This window comes from Notamacropus eugenii, chromosome 2 (assembly GCF_028372415.1).
Source record: "Notamacropus eugenii isolate mMacEug1 chromosome 2, mMacEug1.pri_v2, whole genome shotgun sequence".
Taxonomy (NCBI): Eukaryota; Metazoa; Chordata; class Mammalia; order Diprotodontia; family Macropodidae; genus Notamacropus; species Notamacropus eugenii.
In genome coordinates this window covers 435,328,225-435,353,876 of record NC_092873.1, presented here as the reverse complement: position 1 = coordinate 435,353,876, position 25,652 = coordinate 435,328,225, and the positions used below count along the sequence as shown (strand labels likewise).

At 41.5% G+C, this 25,652-nt stretch overlaps 1 long non-coding RNA gene across 3 annotated transcripts; it reads left to right on the top strand.

The window, feature by feature from the left end:
• Positions 1-490: 490 nt before the first annotated feature.
• Positions 491-8,100, top strand: LOC140529435 (uncharacterized). Of its 3 annotated transcripts, none has more exons than XR_011975552.1 (6): positions 491-962; positions 4,292-4,382; positions 5,156-5,283; positions 6,113-6,280; positions 6,558-6,800; positions 7,775-8,100. It is a non-coding gene; the product is annotated as an uncharacterized lncRNA (long non-coding RNA). The 3 variants fall into 3 exon arrangements; XR_011975550.1 differs by having other exon boundaries at positions 491-1,125; positions 7,775-8,099; XR_011975551.1 differs by lacking the exon at positions 6,113-6,280 and having other exon boundaries at positions 491-1,125; positions 7,775-8,097.
• Positions 8,101-25,652: the final 17,552 nt, after the last annotated feature.

Below are 25,652 nucleotides of genomic sequence, written 5' to 3'. Positions count from 1 at the left end.
CATTCTATCAGTTGTATCTGGAGGGCAAGAGCATCCAGCTTAGAGACTCTTCCATTAGGCATGACCCAGATTCTTTGTGACTGGGTTCCTAATGCCCTTTGGGTTTGGCAGCCAGTGGGGCATGGACCGAAAGCACCAGTTAGCACGTGTGTGGGACAAAGTTTAAGAGTGCAGAGGTGTGACCATGTTTGTAGTTACAAACAAGATCATTGGCTGGAACCACATTAAAAAAAATTAAAGTTCCACTAAATTGATACCTTCCAGAGGATATGCCAAGACAAGACATCACCCCATGATGTCACTGGTCCTCTTCAAAAACCAAGGACAAACATCAACCTTTATCACAACTGCAGGTACAGAGTCAAGGCCAACTTACCTCCTCTTTGGGGAAGAACCCACAGAAATGGAGAATCACTGTTGCTATCACTGCCACTCTTGCTTAAATTCATATAGTGCTCGGCCCAGGGTTTACAAAGTGCTCTCTTCAGAACCTTGAGAGGTAGATGGGTTAGTTGATAAACATTAATCAAGCACCTATTATGTGCCAGCACTAAGGTGGAGACCGACAGTCTCTCCTCCTTGACAGTCATCTTCCTAAGTACAGCTTGAAATGTGGCACTTTTCCTACCCAACAGGTTAAGGCTCAGAGTGACTTTCCCAAGGTCACACAGCTACCAACTACTGAACCCAGGATTTGAACCTGCCTCCCCTAGCTCCAATTCTAGTGTTTCTTCCACAACACCACAAGGTCTCTAGAACTAAAAAGAAAGTTCCGGAAAGCCTCTTGCCTCACAGAGTATTAAAGTCAGAAAGATTCTAGATTCAGAGCTGGAAGGTCCCTTGGAAGTCACCTAGTCCAACCTTTTGTTTAGGGGCCACAGAGTTGCCTGGCTTCATACAGCTAAAGGACAGAACCAGAATAGAACTCAAGGCAACCAGCTTCCAGCTCTTCTCTTTTCCAGGCAGGACTAAAACGAAGCTGAAGTTTCTTTGGTTTTGGAGGGGTTTCTTTCCTGTTCTTAAAGATCTCCCAGGGTTCATGCTTCAATAACCTTGGTGGCAGCTGGGTAGTGGAAAGAAATATTGGATTGGTAATCAGAAAACCCTGGTACTTGTTGTTGATGAGTGAGTGCTGTTTCTGAAATTCAGTAGCTGAGTAACCTTGGACCAGTCTCCTCACCTGTCACAGCTTTAACTTTGTCATTTACTAAACAGGAATGACATTACAAAGATCTGAAGGAGAGGGGAAATATACATACACACACACATACATACATGCATACACAGCCTAATGTATTATGTAATCTAGAATGTGTGTTATATATTGCATATGTTAGATATATGTTTCACACATTTATAACATGTGTATTACATATAATGAATATATTTTCATATATTTTCACACATGTATGTTATATAATTCATGTTTCACACATTTATAACGTGCACATTGTATATAATGTATATATTTCATGTACATATTTAAAATACACCTGCACATTGTATATAATATTATTCACAATATATCACATGTATTTATAATGTGTATGTTGTACATAATGTATATGTTTCACATGTATTCATAACATGTTTGTGTTCTATTTAATGTACATGTTTCACACACATGTATAACAAGCACATTGTATGTAACATATTTCACATGCACATTTACAACATTCGCATTGCATATATTATGTACAATATAGTTCATGCATATTTATAGCATGTATATGTTCTATATGTGTACATTTCACATATTTAAACACGTGTGTTGTGTGTAATGTACATGTTTTGCGCATATTTATAATGTGCTTTGTATGTAATGTATGTTTTCCACACATTTACAACATGAGAACGTTGCATATAATATACATACATATTTCCACAGTATTATATGTGTGTACAGTGCATGTAATATATATTTCACATATATATTTATAACACTTATATGTCACATGTAATGTGTATATTTCACAGTTTTGTGAATTGCAAAGTGTTACATAAATGTCAGTTATTATCCTGCCCTTCATCGCTCTTAGTCACCTGTTAAACACGCCCACTGTCACTAACCTAATTCAGGCCCTCACTGACTCTTGGTTAAGCAATGGTAATGACTCCTACCAGGTTTCCTTGCCCATCCTACACACCAGTATGCCAGAACAGTCTTCCTAAAGCAAGCTTCAAACATGTCACTCCCTTCCCTGCTCAATAACTTTTAGTAGCTCTTTAATTTGTTCAGAATGTAGTCCAGATGCCTTAGCCTGGCATTCAAGGTCCTCCACCATCTGACTGCAATCTATCTTTCCAACTTCATCTCATACTGTCTCCCTTATGTTCTAGACAAACTGAATTATTTGCTCACCCTGAAAAATACCTTGTGTTTTCCTTCCTCCATGCCTTTGTTCATGCTGTTCCCTCTGCCTGAGATGCCCTCCAATGATCATCTTCACCTGGTAAAAACTATCCATCCTCATAGGATTAAGAGCTGAAAGTGACCACTCCTTATTTTACAGATGGGGAAACTGAGACCTGCAAAGGTTAGGATGTCTGATCCAACATCCCCTTGGCAGCACAGCCAGGATGAGAATCCAGATTGCCTGAATCTAAAGCCAGTATTTTTTCCATTTTGCCACCCTTGAACTTGAGCTCAATGTCCCCTTCTCCATGGAGAAGAACCCTGATCCTCCCACTTAGATGTGAGCTTTCTTATTTAAGCAGCTAGGCAGTACAGCATTTAGAGTACCACACTAGGCCTGGAGTCAGGAAGACCAGAGTTCAAAACTGGTCTCAGACACTTACTAGCTGTGTGACCCTAGGCAAGTCACTTAACCTCTGTTTGCCTCTGTTTCCTCATTTGTGAAATGGAAATAATACTAACATCTACCTGAATCAGGGTTGTTGTAAGGATCAAATAAGATTTGTAATATTAAATTGTAAGACAAAATAATTATGAACACTTAGTATCTGGCACATAGAAAGTGACATATAAATATTAACTATTATCATCATTATTATTTTTGAATTACTAAGATCTTTTGGTTTGCTCCTCTCCTATAGCACTTGGACATTCTGCCTTTACAGTACGGATTGGTTCACGTCTCCTTTCCTACATTATAGGCATCTTGAGGGCAGAACTTACCATCCTCTACTGTACCTGGCACAGAGAAAGTGCTTAACAAATATTTAATGGATCAGTGTACAATAACTCTCATTACACTAAGTTCTTCCTCATGTCTAGTCCAAATCTCATAATGCTATAATTTAAATGTTGGTTAGTTTTCCTAAATTATTTCTAATCTCTTTTTTAAAAATTATTTGTAATAAGAGATGGATCTCTGAGAAGAGGAGCAGGGAGTGATACAGTGAGAAATATAGGTACTAGAAAGACAAAAGATGTCAATAAAACTTAGTTTTTAAAAATTCAAGCCCATACGGACCTTTTAGGCCTGTTTTCATTTCAAACATGGGCCCTGGAAATTCAATTGTCTTTAAATGCATCACCCAGTATTTCAGCCACAGATCAGTTGAAAGGGCAGTGCACTACGGTGAAAAGAACAGTGAGTATGGCTCTTACAATCTAGATTCACCTTTAACCTCTGCCCACTTTTCTGGGCCTGAGAAGATTCATCTATAAAGTGGATAAACTCAATTTTGTGCCACATAGACATTTAGCACGGTGCCTGACACATAGTAAGTACGTAATTAACGTTTAGTGGTAGACTACTGACTGAGTGGCAAGAACGTTTTCCCCAATGCAGTCTCTGTTTTAGATTCAGACGTGGATTACCACCCAGATTCTGTAAGGCCAATGTGGAATGTGTTTGGGGTTCACTCCCTTCCCCCATGCATTTCATGGATTACAATCATCTGCCCCTCCTTCTCTTGGACTTTGTAGAGTCCATGATTATGGAGGTGTAGTAGGGTACCAGACATAGCCAGTAGGCAGGGAAGCTTCCCTTTCTCCAAAGTCTACCCCAAGGGGCCATAGGAGGGAAATGAAAAAGCCTTAATAGAAGATAACTCCACCAACCAAAGCCTCCCATCCTCCAATCCCAATGGTCCTAACTCAGGGAGGCAAGATGAACTACAAAGCAGTCACATGTACTGAGAGTCATGGGAATAACCCAGGAGTGCAGAGACTTGTAGGTGGCTTACAACCTATCCAGCCAGTGAGTCACAGAGGTCAGAGGTTCAAGAATAAATGCTATGGAACAGAAGGTTGACTGCAACCCAGTCTACAATTACCAAAGAGGAACAGGGCAATGCAATTAATACAGAATTGACTTTGTAGAGAAGGTGAATGTCGAGCCACATTGTAAGGAAGCAGAGGAACATGGATTCATGAAGGCCCAAGGACATGAAGGAGTGACAAAGGGAAGAAGGTAAATGATTCTGGTCTCCCTTTAAACTGAGCAGAGGACAGGTAGCTAAGTCCCCTTGGGCCTGAGAGAGATGCCCTTTTCTGTAGACAGAGAACTGGAAAGAAGGTAGAGACATCTGGAGGCTCCAGCCCATATCTTGCTTCTTCTCCAATATATGGCTACTGGATGTGTTGTCCCTTCTCCTTGCTCATTAGTCCTCTGTTCTTACAACCCTTAAGGTTTATTGCTTTCTCAGTTACCTGAGTCCACTACACTTGGAGTCAGGAAGACCTGGATTTGACTGTGTGACCCTGCATATGTCATTTTATTTCTCTTGTCTTTACTTTCCCCATCTATAAAATGGGAATAATAATAAAACCTCAACCCTCACAGGTTTGTTGTAAGGATCAAAGGTGATAATATGTGTAATATACTATATAAATGTCAGTAATTATTAGTATTATTACTTTGGGAGAGTAGATCCCCATTTCTAGTTTCTAGAGGGAGAAAACATTCCTCAGGGAGATCATCTCAGGTGCCGAGAGACCCAAGTCACCAGTCTCTGACCTTGTCAACACAGACCAATCCCAAAGATTTGTGCCTTTTATTAGCCAACACAATTTATTACCCACTTTCAATTGTTCAGACTCCCTAGTAATAGAGGAGATGTTTAATAATCCCCAAACCTCATTTTAGAATTCCAGTCAGACTCCCCAACCAAATCTCTTACCAGAGCTGCTCAGAAGGGGTAAAATGCTCTGATTTTAATTTCTCCTCCTCTCCTTGCACTTTAGGGCAGGGAAGCCAAGGACTTCATTGATTCACCTAAAGGCTCATCTGTTCCTGAATAAGAGACAATTAGCCATTTTAGGATGTTTACCAGAACTACGATGCTGAGTACAATATAAATCAAGTTTCTGAGGTATGATTTCTGATCCCGAGCTAACCATCTTTGGTTTATCTCATTGAATACAAATGACTTCATAGTCCTTGCCTTCCTTCAAGCTTCTGCCTGGAACCACCTCCTCCTTAAGGCCTTCCCTGATATCCCCAGTGGTTAACATTCTCTCTTTCCTCAGATTACCGTATGGTTATTTATCTGGGTACACAAAGTAACCCCTAGCTGAATATAAGTTCCTTGAGAGCAGAAAACATTTTGATCTTATTTTCCCAGAATTTAGCAAAGATATTGGCATGTAGTGAGCATTCGATAACCCAATAAACATTTATTAAGCACCTATCATGTGCAAACATTGGGTTAAGCATTGGGGATACAACTAATTTCTTTTTTAAAAGTGGGCATGCATGCTTAGTAAACATTTGTTGAACTCTCTGAGCTACTAAATCTGAGTGGATGACAGTAGCCCATATCCCATGTGGCAGAGTAGATCCAGCAATGGACTTCAAGTCAGGAAGACTTGAGTTCGAGTCCTACCTCAGACACTTACTAGCTGTGTGACCCTTGTTAAATTACTTAAAACTCCCTCAGTCTCCTTTTCCTCATCTGTACAATGAGGATGATAATTAGGGCACCTATCTCACAAGACTGTTGGGAGGATGATAGAGACAACAATTGTTAAGTGCTTTGCAAACCCTAGAAGACCATATAAATGCTACAACCCTTTTTTGTCTTGGGTTGGCAGTTCTCTCCTTGGCTCATCTGTCAGTAGGTCCCCTCAGCTGTCCAGAGGGTGTTAGCCCTTCTGACATTTACCTTCAGCTCCCGTCAGAAAGTCCATTTTCTCCCCCAGCTTCCATTCTGTCAGTCCCAGACCACTAGGAAGAGACATGGCCAAAGAGTGCCCATCCGGACCTGGAGTCACCTCTTTCCCTTTGCCCACCCAAGTATCAGAGAGGAATGGCATCAGGTTTTTCTACAACATCACTTCTTCTTCTGTTGCATATTCACTATCCCACCAGTTGAGTACCAGTCCCACTCCTCTCCTTTCCCTCCACCTCAAAGGCCTTGCCCATGTCACCCATAGGAGCTTAGATTCAGAGTTGGAAGGAACTTTAGGGGTCATCAGGAATACACTGCAAGGTTCAGGATGGTCCATGCCACTCACAAACCCTGGGCTATGAAAAATCAAAGGGACTATGTGAGGAGGGGAAGAGGGTGAGACAAGGTTCTAATGAGTTCTCTATTGCTCCCTGTTCTCCCTCTATACTTTCTCTTTCCTTGATGGCCCTGCACAGGACTGATGCACTGCAGGTTTCTCCTAGGGAACGCTTGTCTGCATCAGAGATCTGCAAAGCATTGTGCCAAATAGAGGGGATTTCACTGAATGAACCAAAGGCATGTACACGTGGGTGTGTGCCTACATACACGCAATTCTCAGTTTCTCTCCCGCCAAGACAAATGGAAGAATCCATCTAGGCAGCGGCAAAGACCAGTCACAGCCAAGGGTGATGAGTTCCATCCAAAGGAGCAAGGCAGAGGTACGGCCTTGTCCTGAAGAAGTTGTTCTAGACCCTTGGTAGAATCTGAAGCTGCCCTTGGCCTTTAGAAGTAATTCCCAGCTGAGGTATGGACAAGTATTCATTTAGATATAAGTGGAGGGCTCTGGCAAAGGTTCAGTCAGACGTACACACTCAAGCAGCATACTGAGAGTCATGAAAATCAATCTCAGGCTCACCTAAGGGCCAAAGGAAAAACCAGTGACAGCCCTAGCATTAGACTCCAGACCAGAAAGAATCCAGAGCTGCCGTCTCCTCAGACTTTGGCTGCCCAGCAAAGCTATAAAATTTGCCTTCATTTAATTTTTCCATGAATATTACCAAGAATGGGAAGGCCAGGTTCCAGAAGGGCTAAATATTTGGAAGGTCTGGTACCTCTTCATCTCTACTTTGTGATCATTGGCTGGAGATGTGTTTGGGGGGTGGGGGGCAGTATTTTGGGCCCAGTTACTACTTTCCAGGCCTGTTTCTCCTGCTATCACTCCAAGGTCTCACAGAGCAACCGGTAAGACTTTGGTCCAGGGCTGGTACAGGGTGAAAATTCAATGCAGATTCCCAAAGCTGGCTTAGCCACCTCCTGGCTGGTCAGGGAGTTTAAGGGAGGATAGAAAACGGGGACAGGGTGGCATCGGGGTTCCAATTCTAGGGCTCCCCCTTGAAAAATCTCTCCACAGGAGGGGATCAGTCCAAAGTGCAGAACTCCCAGGCAGAGCTTGGGGAAAAGAAAACAGTTCGGCTAGGGACAATAGAGATTCCATCCCAGGCTGGGCTGGTGGGGATGAGAAGGGGAATTCAACGAAAGCCCCAAAGTGGAAGGAGGGGGAAGAAGGGGGGAAGCGAAGGAATGAAAGAAGGAAGGTTTCCTTGCAGCAAGGGAGCTCCCTGACCTGGCACCCCGACTGTGTTTGCACAAACTAACCGTGATGCCTTTGGTAACTAATTCTTCCCACATTCAGGGATCCTGCCAAGCTCCCGGTCTCCCCACCCCACTTCAGCCACGCTTTTCCACTGCTGGCTCTCCACCGAGGTTCCTCCCTAGCACCCAAACCACCCCTAGGAGAAGCTGGAAAGAAGAGCCCAGGCCTGAGCGTGAGCCAAGGGGCCACTTTCCCATCCAGCCTAACAACTCGAGCCTATGAGGGCTCTCCGGCGCTCTTCCTCCTCTTATGTTGAAGGGTGCTGCTGCAGCGCCCTTATAAGGCAGAAGCCAGGCTACACCCTCCCCCCCACCAAAAAAAAAAAAAGTAATAAAAATTCTTGTCCTTCCCCGGACTGGACACTGACTTTTCCCCCACTGGGAGAGAAAACAGCCATCCCTCGGGACAGGTTTTACTATTTACTTCTCATCTTAAACGCAAACAAAACCTCCAGGTTTGAGTGAGTTCAGTTTGGAGTCAAGGGGTGGGTACGTTGGGGCTAGGAATCGCCCCCACCCATCCCCTCCATCTCCTCCAGCAGGGCTGGAAGCATGCTCACCCTACAACCTGCTCGGCCCCACAGGCTCCTCTCTTTTCTCCTCCCCACAGCATCCAAGGCTGAGGCGTCAGTCCAGGAACCTTCCCTATTCCTCCCATTGTTACACCTCCATGTTGGGAAGAGCCCCTGACCGGGTCAGTGCTCCCCACGTCCGTCATTCTCAGACATGGGCTGGGAGCACCCGCAGCCGCTGGAGGCTTACCTGGCTTGGCTCGGGTGCAAGATCCAATGGGTTCCCGATTGCTTGGTGCGTGTGGCTGGTGGTGTCTCGCCCGGGCTTCGCTGATGTCTCCTCTCTGCAAGCTGTTTCATGCACAAGCCTCAAGGTGTTGCTAACCCCGAGCCTCTCTCCCTTCTTTCCTTCTCCAGCCCAGGGGGTCCATAAACGAGCATTCAAAGCCGATGAGTCCCTGATGCAGTAGGAGACATTGCCAAGGGCCAAGTGCTGGGCTTGCATGCAGAGAGAGAGAGAGAGAGAGAGAGAGAGAGAGAGAGAGAGAGAGAGAGAGAGAGAGAGAGAGAGAGAGAGAGAGAGAGAGAGAGGATATCAAGCTTGCTAACACAGTACAGCAACCATGGGTAGGACAATAGCAAAAGAAGGAAAAAGGGAATGAGCCATCTCCCGGAAACAAGGGGCACTGCACCAGCAAGTCCAGCCTCAATCTCTCGGAGACCCTTGACAGGCTCCCAGTCTCCTGGCCAGAGCCAAGTCGCTGAGCCTGAAGAGAGATGGAAGGAGGAGCCCAGATCCCACCGCTCTGACCTCTCTCCACCCTCTCTTCCAAGGCCTTCCCATCCAGCCAAGGGGAGGAGGAGGGGAGGAGAGGGGGAGAAGTGGACAGAGATGAGATCCTGCTACTGATACCCAGGCAGAAAGCCCAAAATTTCTACTAACTTTTCCCTCCCGGGACTCCATTTATTTGGAACCATAGGAAAACCAAAAAAAAAAAAAGTGTTTAGACATGGAGAAAAAGGCAACAAGTTTGGGGTGTCCAAATTAAGGAGTGTGGTGTTACCAGGGTACATCCCCTTCAGGATCTCCAAGCACTTTGCCACATTCATCTCCTTTGTCTACCCAATACTCCTTGCATGTAAAAGGGTTTGTGTGGTTGTACTCTGGAAGCCTGAGAGGTCCAGGGACAGGAAGGGAAGACACAACACCTGGAGAGGGGGGAATTCCCAGTAAACTCAGGAAGAAAGAAAGGGGGAATCCCCAACATGAAGAAAGGCCAAGGAACCATTGTCCTTTCATACACCATATACCAGTATATTTCATCTTAAGTCTAATTTTTTTGAGGCTATCAGGGCTTTAAGAAGTAGTTTCCTATATTAGAATATAATGTGCCTAAGTATACAGGGTTGCTGTTTTTTCATAAATTATGCTCAAATAGATTTAAAATGGCATTTTTATTTCCCCAAATATCCTCAATTTCTCAGTTTCCCCATTTCCCTTATCCTACCTCCAGTGGCAGCATGTCCCTGGCCCTCTTCTTCCTCTTAATTAATTCTCCAACTATTTACTGAATACCTACTACGTGTAAGACATAAGTGCATAAGACAAAGACAGAGAGAGTCCCTGCTCTCAAGGAGCCCATGCTCCAGTTAGGAGGAGGGACATAAACATCACCAATTATGATATAAGTTAGAAGGCTTTGTGTATATAGGATCAAATAGACTGTAGAAGATGAGTGTGAGAGATTAGAGAGGGAGGAAGGGAGAAAGCACTGCTAGCTGGAGGGAATCAGAGAAGGATGTTTTCATGAAGCAAGGTACAGGGATATAAGATACCAGAATGGATTGGAGAGGGGAGAGAAAGGAGGAAAGGAGACTAGTTAAAATAAAAGGCTATTACAATGGTGCAGGCAAGGGGTAAGGAGGGCCTGAACTAGGGTGGTGCCAGAGAGGGTAGAAAGGAGGCTCTGGATGTGAAACATATTTCCCAAGTACTATTGACCAGACTTGGCAGCTATTTGATGGGGGAGTGGGAAGAGGATCGGGAGGGAAAGATGTGAGTCCAAGAGGACTCTGAAGCTTCAGACCTAAGGGGCTAGGAAAATGGTGATACCATAAATAGAAATGGGAGGGGGAAAACTGATTCAAAAGAAAGAAAAGTTTTAGGAGAGAAGTGATGAATCCAGTACTGGATGTATTATTCCTGAGCTGTCACTGGGAGCACGGGGAGAGGTTAGCAACTGAAATAGTGGAAGCCACCTGCAAAGAAGTGAGAGCTGAAGACATAGGAATGTCTGAGATGCCCTTGGTAGAGTATAGAAAAAAAGAAAAGAGGGCTGGGGGCAGAACTTGGGGGAGGCTCACACTTACAGGATGGAAGGAAGGAGTGAAACTAAAGGACCCAGAAAAGAACACTCGGAGAGATCAATCAATAAGTCAGCCATCAGGCATTTACTAAGTGTTTAATATGTGCCAGATACTATGTTAAATGCTAGTGATACAAAGGAAAGCAAAAATAAGATGCTTACATTCTCATGGTGGACACAACATATAATTATCTAGATACATACAAGCTATACAGAGACTAGATGAAGGCAATCAGAAATGGGAAGGAGTTAGCAGCTGGAGGAACCAGGAAAGATCTCATATCAAAGGTAAGATTTGAGTTGAGTCCTGAAGAAGCCAGGAAACTTTAGAGGTGGAGGGGAAGAGAGACAACATGCAAAGCCTGGGGAATAGCCAGTACAATGGTATGGAGTCGGGAAATGAGAGATGGAAGTCATGTTCAAGGAACTGCAAATGGGGCCAGGTAGAATCAAGACCAACAGCTTGGGGTGAACAGAGGGATGAAAGAGACAGTCTCCTCCTAAGCCCTTGAAGTAAAGAATTTGCCCAATTCACAGGGCAGCATCCTGCTACCTTTCTGGGAAGAAATGGTATGGTGAATAGACTTCGGACCTTGGACTCAGGAAGACTTCAGTTTCAATCCTGCCTCAAATATTTATTAGTTTCCTCATCTATAAAATTGAGATAATAACCCCACCTCCCAAGGGTGAGGGTTAAATAAATCAACACATATAAGTGATTTGCCAACCTTCCAGCTCTGTAGAAATGCTGGCTATAAATAACGAATGGGGGGCATTGGCCATTGGAATCAATAATTACTTGTTCTTCCTCTATCGTGCAAAGAAATCTTCTACCTTGGATGCCCACTTCACTCCTGTACTTTTCTTACTGGAAGTACCCTCCGCCCCCGAGACCTCTCCTTCTAACTGGTTCCTCCAGAATCTCCATTTTAAGGAGAATGCCCAGGTTAATTTTGTCTTCTTTCCTCTCTATGGCTTACTCCTGAGTCTCTGAACTTTCTCTCCTATATCCTTGCCTGTTTCTCACCCTCTCCCTTTCAACTTCCATTTACATATGGAGAGAAGGGACTGTCTTTCTGCTTGTATTTGTATTTCTGGCTTGGCACATAGTAAAGGCTCTGTAGATGCCTGTTCACTTGACTACGAAAGAATGACGTCAGGATGATAGCTTAAAGGGGTAACAAAAGGAAGGGGAGATCGTTGGTGGGAAGAAGGGAAGAGATTAACAATAAGGAAATTGGGGGTGACCAATGGGTAAGATACCTGAGAACTCGAAAGGGACCAGTGCCGTAAATGGAGGGATAAGCCTTGGCAGGAAGAGGTGCATTTCATCCTATGAGACTGGAGGAAAAGAGAGGTAAACATTCAAAGACAGAGGAGTTTGGGGATATAAAGGCAGAAGCTCACAACTAATGCCCTTAATCTTCCTTGGAAAGTAGGAGGTAAGGTTATTTGCTATGAGATGGATGGAAGAGGTGTTAGAAGAGCTTGAGAACCAAGGAACATCTCCTGAGGGAAATAACTAGGGAGTCAAAAAAAATTAATAAAAGGGGTGAGTGGAAGTTGGAAGAACCAGTTAAAGCCTGAGAGGCACGAATTTCCAGTGGGCCTCGTTAGCATGGTTCTGTGACTTCCTTTAATAACACTCAGTGGTTTGGGAACAAACAATAGTAAAACAATAACCATAGCTAGCATTTACAAAATGCTTTAACGTTTACGAAGCTCTGTACAACCATTATCTTTTTGTCCTCACAACAACACTGGGAGGTAACTGCTATTATTGTTATTCCCATTTTACAGATGAGGAAACTGAGGCAGACAAAAGGTTAAGGGATTTGCCCCCCTGGGTCACATAGCTAAGTAAATACATACACATACACACACGCACACACACACATATATATGTATGTGTGTGTATATATATATATCAGGGTTTGAACTGTCTTCCTGAAAGCAGAAAATACAAATGGGGGGATGACCCAGGATTGAGGATTTTTAGCAGGACAGGGAAGCAAGGTAGTCAAGGGAATCAAAGGTGGAGTCATGAATGTTGGATGTGGTTTACAATTTAGTTTGCACTATAAAGGGAGGTAAGAAAGGCCAGATCATGGATGAGAAACTGGGACAGCAGTATATGGGCCTGAGATCACCATGAGGGCAAAGAGCTAATTTTAGGAAGAGTAACATAGTGGGAGTCATGGAAAGACAGTATATTAACATCCTTCAGGGTCCTAACTCAAAGAAGTAACTAATGGTGAGAATTTCAGGCAGCCACTGCAGGAGATATTTTGGGCTAGGTGGATTTTTCTGGGTGTTCCTCCAAGAAGATTGTGCCACTTAATCTACCTGCCTCTCATGATAACAGCCCCCCAGACTCTGAATCAGAAAGGAGCATCTAAGAAAAACATCTAACCCAGAGAGAGGCATCGTGGTAGACAGGGAAAAACCTGAAACCATGAAGTCCAAACTTCTCATTTCACAAAGGAGAAAACTAGGGTCCAGAGAAAGTGAAGAGATCTGCCTAACATCACACAAATAGGTTTCAAAACTAAGCCTTCTGACTCTAAATCTAGTGTTTTCTCAATCCCTCTTACTTTCTCTTTCTGTTATTTCCTAGTTATCTTGCATATAACTTGTTTATACATATCCGTTTACATGTAGTCGCCTCCATTAGATTGTAAGATCCTTGAAGGAAGGGATTGTCTTTTGACTTCCTTTCTATCCTCAGGGTTTAGCATGGTGACAGGCACATAGTAGTTGCATAATAAATTATTGATATTGACAGACTGACTTTCTGGTTCTGTTATTTCGGATATAGCCTTAGAAAGGTCACCAACCCTTACGTGTCCTTTAGTTTCTTCACTTGTAAATGGGGATTTAAAAAAATGACACAACTCATCTCTCAAAGGTCATTGTGAAGAAAACACTGCACTAAAGTCAGCACTGTTCTAAAGGTCATTATAAACCCTTCCAGGAAGAGGGATGAATTGGGAATCACAGAATCCAGCCTCAAATTCTGGTCTTATCACTTACTACCTATATAACTCTGAGCAAGTTTCTTAGCTCTCTCTAGATCTTGGTTTCCTCATTTGTAAGGTGAAGGGATTCTTCTAAAGATGATCCTAAGGAATGCATATTTTACAGGATTCAGAATCTTTTGAGTTCAACCTGCCCCCTCGTGGTAAACTGCAGTTCACACACCTCTGTAAAGTGAATCCTCAAGGACACACCATTTAGAATTCATTTTTGTTGAGCTCAACATTTAGCAAGTGTCCAAGGCATAGCTCAAGCAAAAGTCAGTTACTGGATCTGTCCCTGCCTTTGTAGAGAACATGACACAGATAAAGATAACTATAACATGAAATGATGCAGATGAGCATTTCAGAGAGGCACAAGGCAAAATGAGGTCTTGAGGCTGATGAAGGGCATTCCAGAAGGGAAGGCTTCCCTGGCAGAGGGAATATTTGAATTGAGCTTTGAGAAGCGGCAGGCTTTGAGTTGGGTGTGAATTCTAAATGTCAGAAGGAGGCAAGGGAACTCTACAAGTATGAAGAAAAGCTTGAGCCAAGGCAGGGAAGGGAAGGGAGGAGAGGGCAGGGAAATGCAGAGCTTTTTCTGAAAATAGAGAACAAATCAGTTACTTCATAGGCTAAATGGAGAGAAATGTATGAAATAACAGTCAATTGAATAAGGTACTACCAAATAGTGGAGATCTTTGAGGTCAGGCAAAGAACATGAATTTGATCTGCAAGAGCTAGACCTGGTTTATTTTTGGTTTTTTTATTGGTCCACCCCATGTAAAGTTCCTAACACCTAACTGGCCACAAAGATAAAAATGAGAGTTTGTCAAACTGAAGATTTTTGGGCAGAGGAGTGGAATGCATGAGAAAGATTAGTTTATCAATGGCAGGAAGGATGAACTGCTGTTACACGTATCATTCTACTCTACACTTCTCTTTTGCTGGAAGTTATCCCTCCAGCCCTAGCTTCCTGCAAATTTAAAGGTGTGGCATTCTTCTGTAGTTTTGGCTCCTAAAGAGCAGGGTCTTTCAGAAACAGTTACAAGATCATGTCTCCATAATGGTTGTTCCTCTGGATGATGGCTGAGAGTATGGGGGAGGTGTGGATAAGAGGAGTTGATATTCCCTGGGCTTCCCCTACTAAAGTCTAAACCCCTGTGGACATGCAACCTGGCAATTGCTTGGTGCTACAGACATTTCCGGATTTTATCAGTGGAAATGATGTTGAGAGAGGATTTAAAATCTGCTTTGCCATGGGACCTTTCCATCTGACTTGCATCTGAAACCCTGCATGTGTGTTGTCTTCTCCGTTAGAATGTGAACTCCTTGAAAGCAGGAACTGTCTTACTTTTCCACCTGTATCATCAATGCTTAGCACAATGATTTACACATGGTATGAACTTAATTAAGTACTTCATTCATTCATTCCCTCTTTCATAAGTGATCAAAAGATCTGAACAAAGTTAACAAAACAATTGCAAACTATTAAAAGTCATGTGAAAGATTGTTTCAAATCACTAAAAACAAGAGAAATGCAAATTAAAAAAACAAACTTTGAGACTTTATCCCATACTCAGCAAATTGACAAAGATGAGAAAAATGAGGATAATCAGTGTTAGAAGGACTATAGAGAAAGACAAGTACACTAATACACCATTGTTGGAACTCTAGAATCACTCTAGAAAGCAATTTGGAATTATGCTGAGAAAGTAACTAAACTATCTATACCTTTTGACCCATAGATCACATTGTTGGGTACCCCCAAAGGGCTAAAAACAGAAAGATCTGAAGATACCACAAAGTATTCATCACAGTATTTTTTGTGGTAGAAAAGAAATGGAAATAAAGTATGTATCCATTGACCAGGGAATGGTTAAACAAGTTGTGGTTATGAATATAATGGAATGTTACTGCTCCATGAGAAATTATGATATTGCAAAATAAAATAAGCATAACTAGGAAAAACACACACATTTAAAAATAACATATAAATATAATAAATATTTTAAAATATACATTATAAGAAATATATTAATATATTTTAACACAATAGAGATATATATATTTTAAATAAATATCTACACACATAATGACAATGTATGCTGAAAGAAAAACAATGAAAAAGAAACTAAATGTAGTATCATTATAATGCTCCAGCTTGGCCCTAGAAAAAAGAAGAAAAAATTATACCTCCCTCTTTCCTTTGGAGGGGGCTAGGAATATGGAACATTACATATACTGTCAAACTTGTTTGATTTATTGGCTATTTTTGTTCTTTGTTATTTAATGAGGGTCTGGCACAGTGCAGCAGCAAGCACCCTGGCATATACAAGAGGGCCTGCTGCACAGGTTCTCAGATCTGCTTTTCTAAAAAGAAAGCAACTTCTAAGAGTTTACAATCTACTTTAATAAAATTCACCAACAGAGAAAATACAAGAAGAGACCAACAGACAGGGCTTCCAACTGTCTGACCATAGGCAACACATACATCACAGATCAACAGACAGAACTGTCTGATCATTACATGCATACATAGTTACCAAAGAGAAGCACTAACATCTGGGTTTTCAAAGCCGGGGGGCGAGGAGTCAGAAGCTCCTTACTAGCTACACAGAGTCTCATCTGGCACTCAAACCTTCTTCCAAAAAGCCCCCAAAGCAAAAGCTCAGGGTATATATACACTTTTCAGTGGTCTTTTTATGACTCTCATGACCCAGTGCCTCATTAATTAAGAAAAAGCATGGGCCTTCCTACAAAACAAACCTCCCTAATCAAACTCCCCTTAATGGGCTCCAGGGGAGGCCCAAACAGGCAGGAAGATCTTTAATTCTAATTAACATTACACACAGGCATAGACCACCTGACTGTGTTTTTGCACTTGAAAAACCCAGAAAGTCTACTTCTTAGAGAATCATGACGATGTGTAATAGGAGTAGGCTTTTTTTTAACCCCTAACAGGAGGTCCAAAGTATCTTTCTCATTTTTGTTCTCTTTCTCCTGCCTCGTGGCTCCAATCTTAGAAAGCTACAAGAACTAGACCCTGTGGGTCTCTGGGAGACCATCCAGTGGGTTCATGGTTGTAGTCTATCAGAGCTCATCCTCCTCAGGACAGAGTTCTTCACTTTAGGTCCACCAGCTTCATTAACTACACCTCAGTCTTCATTGAATGGTCCCTAAAAACCAAGATATCCTGTGTTAGCAGTACCTTAACCCAATTCAACCACAGCATGAGCCGTGAAGCCACCCCATCTTGTCCCTACTACACCAAGTCGTAGGGGAAGTCTGTTACTAATGCCTGTAATATTCTGTTACTTCAGGCTTGATTTTGAAATGAAATGAGGCACTTGCAAGTAATTGAACAATTAACAAAAAAATTACTTTGACCTAACAACAAGATTATGGAACAAGGATATAATAGCATTTAATTTCTATTAATGTAGACTATTTTGTCTCCATATTAAAACACATATGATCAGTAGGGCAGAGTATAGTAAACTGTGCAGTTTTCAGACACCCAACAAGTTGGAGGAGACCCAACTCTACCTGAGCAGGGCTTTTTCTGCCCTCAGGTGACCAGGAAGCTGCATCATAGTAGGCAGGGGTCAATCAGTTCCCAGGGACAGCTGTGTTGTCTTTTAGGGAAAACTAATTTTTACTGTGAGGAAATAGGGAGTTAGGACTGGGAACCTTGGTCCTACCATAACATGTAAAGAAAGTACGTTGGTGAGAAAGACTAAAGCACAGGTGATGTAGTTGATGGTGAGCTGGGTTTGAAGTCAGGAAGACCTGAATTCAAATCCAACATCAGACACTTATTAGCTGGGCCCTGGGCAAGTCACTTAACTGCTGTCTGCCTCAGTTTCCTCAATTGTTAAAAATGGGAATAATAATAGCACTTACCTCCCAAAGTTGTTTTGGGGATCAAATAAGATAATATTTGTAAAGTGCTTAGCACAATTCCTAACACTAAGGAGACCCCATACAAATGTTGTTGTTATTTTTAACAAATTCTACATGCTGAAGAAGAAGCTCTGACTACAGACGCTTTCAAAAACATCCTTAAATGTCCTCTAAAAAAATTCAGAAAATCCTGTCATATTCAGTTGAATTCTCTTTGCACCCAATCTTTTTTCTTTTAGCTTAAGCGACTTCTTAGTTCAACAGCACCTGAGACCATTCCAACCTAGGAGTTTTGAAAGGTTGAAATATAGTCTCAGATATCCAGGAGTCAGAGAGCAGTCTGGGTTTTGCCTAGCTAGTATAGCATACCTTTGGGGGTGACCTTCAGGAGCCCACTGCCCATGCCAGTGTTAGCTGAGATATGTTTATTCAGCAGTAGTCCCACCTCTGCACATGAACTTGTCCATAGCATTGGTGGGACCAATGCTTAGGTAGAAACTGAGCTATGTTTTGAACCTATTTCCCTTGATCTCTTGAGTGTATAGATTATAGATTATGCCTCTAAGGTTCTGGGAGAGATGTTTATATGTTTGTTCTTATTGCATCTTTAATATTCCTTTGTAAATATTATTTTATACTAAGTAATGAAATGGAATTGAGGGTGCTAGTCTTGATCCTTGATAAGTAATCAAACAAAGCTAATGGTGGCTGGAATTTACAGCAGTAGAGAAAGAAACATGCTCACCAACCCTGGAACCCTGAGGGGAATGAACACCGCCTGGCTCTGTGAGAGAGGCCAGAGTACTCATGTACATCAAGGGATGGCTCTCTGTGTAGCCAAAGGAGAAAGATACATTTGAAAAATGAGAGTGATATAAAAATGAGAGTTATCAGTAATTTTTTTTATGTAAAGGGCATAAGCAGTATCATACATCACCTAGGCAAATCGTGCTCCTATCAGTGATGGCTGAGCTAAAAACCTCTTATCCTCCAAGGCTGCTATTTGCTGTTTCCTCAAAGCGCTGCTGATGTCAATGACTGGGCTGTACGTGGGTCAGGAATTGCTGATACCTCAGAAGAAAGGGAAGAAGCACTTCCACTCATGTAGAATTGTCTCCTCTTTGAGATATTTTGAAAATCTGTCCCTTAAAGGGCTTAAAATTGGGTCACTTCCAACATAGAATTCTCCTCTTTCTGACCATCTTTAAAGATATTAGTGCTGTTTCCAAAATATATTATGTTGGCTAATGAGGCAACAGCATGCTGGTGTCCTGGTTCCATTATTGTCACCTACAAAATCAATTACTGTGAAACACTTGCACATCTCTGCCATTTCCTGTCTCTTCTCCACCTTCCTGTTTCTTAGACATGCTGATCTGATTTAGTTTTGTAAGTTCATATTCTCAGCTTATTTTTCTTATTTTGTGAGGTCATATTATTTGTGGTCTTTCATTTTACTTCTATATTATGGTTTTATGAAGGGTGTCTGAGGTCCTACATTTACTAAATTCCCCATCAGTCAGTCAACAAACATTTATTAAGAGCATACTATGTTCTTGGCACAGTGCTAAACTCTAGGATAACAAAGAAAGGCAAAAGCACATTCCCTGACCTCACACAGTTGGAATAGCAGTTGGAGAATACAATCTGCTTTGATAATGCTGACATTCTAATGGGAGATATAACATGCAAAAAACTATGTGTATACAAGATACATACAGAGAGCTGTGAGCTGTTCTACCTAGCATATGCTGGGCTAGATGACCTCCCTGCCTCCAGAAGTTGCACCCCCTCTTTTCTGTAATGTTTGACATGGATGATGATGTGGCTGCTCTCTTTGTTGACATGGCTCCAGAACATGAAAAGTTGACTTTGCAGGAGTCAGTGCCCTTTGGCTCTCTTCTCCTCCATTGTTGGTTGTCCTAGACATTAGGATATGATGGTGAGTATGGGTCAGAAAGATAGCTGTTGGGGGTATGAGATCCAGAGCAAAAGCAGTACTCTGACTCTGGAGTACCCACCGAGCATAGTGCTGTTGCCAATTGGGATGATACAGAAAAGATCCAGAGCCATACTTTTACAAAGACCCCCCCCCCCATTAACTCTTGAAGAGTACCTTGCATTGCTCCCAGAAGCTACCCTGAGCCCCAAAGCCAAAAGAGAAAAGATGATGCCGATCATATTTGAGACCTTCCACACTCCCACCCTTGGACGTTGTTATCCAAGCTCCCGATGTCCCTGTATGCCCCCAGATGTGCCATTGGTAATGTAGATGGACTCTGGGGTGATCCACATTGTGCCTAATTTATGCAAGTCTTGCCTTTCCCCATACCAACCTCCATCTGAATCTGTCTAGCCATGACCTGATGGACTACCTCATGAAGATCCTAAGAGAGGTTACAGCCCTACTACCACAGCTGACAGAGAAATTGTACATGACATCAAGAAGAAGCTTTGTTACATTGTCCTAGACTTTTAATAGAAAAAGCCTGTTGCTGCATCTAGCTCTCTGGGAAAGAGCTATGAGCTCACTGATAGTCAAGTTTTCACCATTGGCAATGAGACATTCAAACTGTCTTCCAACTGTCTTTCTTTGCTCCACAGACAAATACTGTCCCCCCACCCACACTGGAGGAACATTATGTCCCCCAGCTTAACACCTCCTGGTGTTCCTCCCTGCTTTCCAGCTTTCTCTTAAGTGTTATCTTTTCTTATTAGATTATAATTTCCTTGAGGGCAGGAACTAACTGTCTTTTTCTATCCCCAGTGCTTAGCATAGTACCTGGTACATAGTAGGCCCTCAATAAATGTTTTTTGAATTGAATCTTAGGTATGGAATCCTGTGGTTTCCATGAAACTACCTTTAATTCATTGATGGAGTGGGATGTTGACATCCATAAGGATATGTACACCAATATTATTTTGTCTGGTGGTACTGCCATGTACATAAGCATTGTTACCAGAATGCAAAAAAGTGCATTCTTAAGTCCCAGAATAATGAAAATACTAATTATTGCCCCAGTTAAGCAAAAGTAGTCTGAATTGGAGGTTTTTTCGGGACCTCCCAACCACCTTCTAACATGGAAATCAACAAGCAAGAGGATGATGAATCTGGGTCCTCTATTGGCCACCACAAATGCTTCTCAGGGGATTGTTGCTGATTTTTCTCTTTTTTGTAAAAGAGTTTTATGTGATAATTACCACCCAAAAGAGGTGAGATTGGAATATTTGTCTTTGTTTCTTTCTTTTTTTGGTCCTTGACTCATAATTTAAAAACTGGAATGTTGAAGGTGATTAGCAGTTTAAGTAAATTAGAGGCAAACACCCCCAAAGTTCTACAGTTCATCTAACTGAACATCTGAAAAAAAAAAAGTCATTCCAAATATTACATAATACATTGTTACAGGGAGTTGTTTGCATCTACAAAGCCTGCTCTGTTCTATAAAAAGAGTTAATTACTTCAATCCAGAAGATGGAGGGAGAGGAACAGGTAGTAAGTAGTGTTGCTTACAGGTAAATTATGTAATCCAAAAAAGAAAAAAACATTTTTCAAACAGATTCTGCCTTAATACTTGTTCCTTTCTTAAAAAAAAAAATTGTCAAAGCCATAATGACCCTCTCCTTCCTCTCACTGCCCCCAACATTATTGGAAATGATGATTTCTTGTGGTTTCCCCCAGTTTAACGAGCTTAGAGCTGGTATTTGGGGGAGCTTTACCTGTACACTGACTTAAGACTTAAATAAAAGTGCACACATTAAAGAAAAACACATGCACACACACACATACACACACGGAGAGAAAGAGACAGACAGACAGACAGACAGAGAGAAACAGAAGGACAGAGAAAGAAGGGGAAGGAAATCTCAGAGTGAAAGTTCTAGCAGTAGGGGTGGGGTGGAGGGATGGCACAGAGAAAAGTCTTGCAGAAGGTCTGATTTGAGATGAGTCTGGAGAGAATCTAGTAACTCTTTCTTTTTTATTTGTTTTTACATTTTCACTGTTATATTTTTAAGTCTGATGCTTAAGACTCTCCACAATCCATTCCCCAGCTATCATTCCAGTTCAACTTCATATTACCTCTCCTTCTCCTCCCCCTCCCACTCTATTCTAGCCAAGTTGACCCTCTGGCTATTCACAATACAGAGCCTTCCGTCTTCTCCTTCTATTGAAAGCCTTTGTAAAGATGGTCCACCACCATCCTTGAAATCCACTTCCATTTCACCTTTTCCTCTTAGAAAGACTAATTTCATTCAAGGAAGTCTTCCCTATCTCTTTGTACTGTATCACTCCTCAAATGATCATGCATTTACTCATACATGTAACCAGGGACCGGCCAATGAGAGCCAGTTCTTAATGAGCATGTACATCTTCCTCTGCCTGATGTAATCTCTCATGTAGGTGTTGGACCATGTATTTGGAGCATGTACAGGTATTTTATGACTGTTTCCTATCTATTGAATGTAATGAAGAAAAAGGCCTCTTCAATTGGCTACTGAGCTAGAACTGAGCATATATACAAGACTCCAATTGGGTCAATCAATGATATAGGGGAGATACCAAATGTAAATGGTGAAAGATATTGGGGAGAAAGTGCCTGAATGAGGGCTCAGTCCAAAGCATTAGAAGAGAAACCCCGACCGCTCCTTAGGAAAACCCCTAGAAACCTGAAGGGGAAGATGTAGCCTCGCCTTGTTCTCAGCGATCTGATTCATCAGTCTGAGTGAGAATTGGGTTAAGGTCAGCGTCTATAAAGATTACATGTAAGTGATGAACAAGAAGACTTCAGAGAGGCCTGGAAGGACTTATATGACCTGATGCTGAGTGAAAGGAGCAGAACCAGGAGAACTTTATGCACAGCAACAACCACAGTGTGTGAGAGTTTTTTCTGGTAGACTTAGATTTTTGTAATAACACAAGAACTTCTGAAAAAAAAAAAATCCCAATGGTGGACCTCAAGGCAAAAAGCCTTCCACACTCAGAGAGAGAAATATGGAAGTCACTCACATAATGTAGCAGATCATGTTTGTGTATGTGTATCTGTTTGTGTATCATGTTCTGATTTGTTATACGGATTCTTTCATTTATCTTAGTCTGACTACATAGCATGACGATAGTGAAAATATACTCAATAGGAAAGTATATGTAGAATCTATACAGAATTGTATGCAGTCGTGGGGAGGGAGGGAGGTTGTGGGGGGTGGGTGGGGAGGGATAAAATCGCAATTGTATGGCAGTGATTGTTAAACATTAAAAAAAATAAAAAAATTAATAAAAAAAAAAAAAAGAAAAAAGAAAAAAAAGATTACATGTAAGGTCTTGTCATGGATGAATATCAGGCCCTTCATATTTGCACAAATTCCTGGAGAGATTTTCCACTCAGGATTTCTATTATTGAATTCTCTAATTTTCTGAATCCACTAGAAAATATTTGGCACATTTTCTTTTCTTTCATTTTAGATTGTAATTGTAAAGTCATTTTTTACTATGTGTTTTCTTTACAAGTCAGACTAGTTCCTTTTGAGATGACTTTTACACAGTTAAGCGTTTAAAGGAAGGGAAAAGGAGAATAAATATTTATACAACACCTACTATGTGTCAAGCACAGTGCTAATCTAAGTACTTTACAAATATTATCTCATTTGATATTTAAGCACAGATAACTGCTATGTTATTGAATCCTTTAAAAAATTGATTTTGAGGCTAATATGGGAAACAAGTCTTCTTCAGAATACCTTTGTCAATAATAAAATTGAATGTAGAGGAAAAATTGAATATACAGAGGAAATTCAGATTGCTCTTATCATTGCCCTGTTAAATTTAACATGCAATTTAAAAAACTATAGCGAGGAGGAGTTCACAGTTTTATTTACCATCCTCTTTTTTGTTGTTCTGTGTATAATGAACTGTATGGGTTTATTGATAATCATTGAGTTCACAATAAAAAATAATAGAGTTAGAAGATGCTACATGTAGTGAGCTCTAAGTAACATTATAAAAATGAAATTAATCATATCTGAACTGACAGGAAACTGCAGGGCAGCAGCTACAGTGATGTGAGAGTTTCAGTCATTTCATTTTTAGCTGTCAGGAGGTAGTCAGATCATTTCCTAGATAATGCCAACAACATGGGGGGGGGGGAGAAAGAGAGAGAGAAAGAGAGAGACAGAGAGAGAGAGAGAGGAAGGAGGAGGAGGAGGAGAAGGAAGAGAAATAAAGATGATAAAACACCACACTTTGTTCTAGCAGCAGATATAGCATTCACCTGACCTCTTTAAAACAAGATATTGAGGACAAAATGGACAAAAGTAAAGACACCGACTCTGGCTCTCATTATTGCTTTGCAAAGTTCCACAGATGTAAGGAAGTTTGAGAAGAGGCCGCAGGAGCCACCTTAACCAGTAAGCATTTCTTGCCAGTCAGAAACAAGGTAGCTGAAAAGCTCATTTGCAAAACATTATGGAAGAGATTGTATCTGAAAAACAATTTGGCGCTATGCTGTGAAATTTTTATATTTTATCCTCCAGACAATAGGAGTCATTGCAGATGGTGGTGGGAGTGGAGGGTAGATCTGGGTTTAGAAATATCAGTTTGCCAGCTGTGAGGAGAATAGATTAGAGAGAAGCATTCTACAGCCTGGAAACCAATTAGGAGGCTGTTGCAATAGTTCAGGCTACAGATAGTGTGAGTACAAAGAAGAGACAGGAGAGGTGTAGCCTGTAGCCAAGGGGTTGGGAGGGTCTTTGGCAACTGATTTATATATGGGAGGCAGAGATGAAGAAAAGAGAAGATTCAGCTACAAGGAGAGTCGACTCCAATGTTGCAGATGTGGGTGCCCTGAAAGATACACTCAACAGAAATTAGGAAGTTTGGAGGAAATATGAGTTCTATTTTAAATGACTTGAGTTTCAGGTGCCTACTGGATACCCAGGTTATTATTGTTCAGTTGTCTCTGACTTTGTTGAAAGATAGTATAGCCGAGGATTTCCACGGGGTTTTCTTGATGGAGATACTGAAGTAAGTTGCCATTTCTGTCTCTAGTGTGTCCCCATTTTACAGATGAGGAAACTGAGGCAAACAGAATTAAATGACTTTCCCAGGGTCACACAGTTAGTACATGTTTGAAGCTCAGTTTGAACTCAGATCTTCCTGACACCAGGCTCTGTGCTGGCATACAGGTGGAAATGTGCAAAATCAGTTGGTCATGTTAAATTTGTTTCCATATAGTCTAAAGACTTTGTGGTTCTTAGCCCTCTTTTTTACTACTCTTTTATAATCATTTTTGGAAGTGGAAAGGGTTGGGAGAGGTGAGGGAGGACATACAACTGAGGGTTATTTTGTATTTAATTTATGGCTAAAAAACCCATCACATGATGGCCAGCCTTTAGTAGTTGGTTAAATTGGTGCCACACTGGACACTAAGCAGCCCATACTAACCCATCTCTGCCTTCTGAGGACCTGCCAACACTCCAGCATGAATCATTCAGGCACAATCTTTCTACTGGTCACAACAATTAAGATATAGTTAGTTTCCTTGTTGGTTCTTCCTCATGGACACTTTTTTTTTAATAAATAAAAAAGAACAGAAAGAAGGTCAGACAAGGAGGACAGTTTTAAAAGTCAAAGGTTGATCTATTAAATACTCTAAAAAGAGAAGCAAGTGGTGCAGTAACAGATTTCTAGTTAGATATACAATTTTCCCTCTCTCTTTTTTCCGTTTCTACTATCTATATTAAAATGCCCATTCAATTTGATGTTTGTTAAGACTCATCTTCCTGAATTCGAATTCGGCTCAGGCACTTACTTAGCTGTGTGACTCTGGTCAAGTCACTTAACCCTATTGGACTCAGTTTCCTTATCTGTAAAACGAGGTAGAAAAGGATATGGCAAACCACTACCCAAATGGGGTCATGAAGAGTCAGACACTACCGTAAAAAACCACCGAAAAACAAACAAGGTTAGAATAAAAATTAAAATGAATTTTCTTGTTGATCCTTCCAACTACTTTTAAAGTTGTAAGGTCAGTCAGTGAATAAGCATTTATTAAGCTTTTACTAAGGGTCAGGCATTGCTTTGGGGATAAAAGAAAGGAAAAGGACAGTCCTCTGCTCTCAGGAAACTT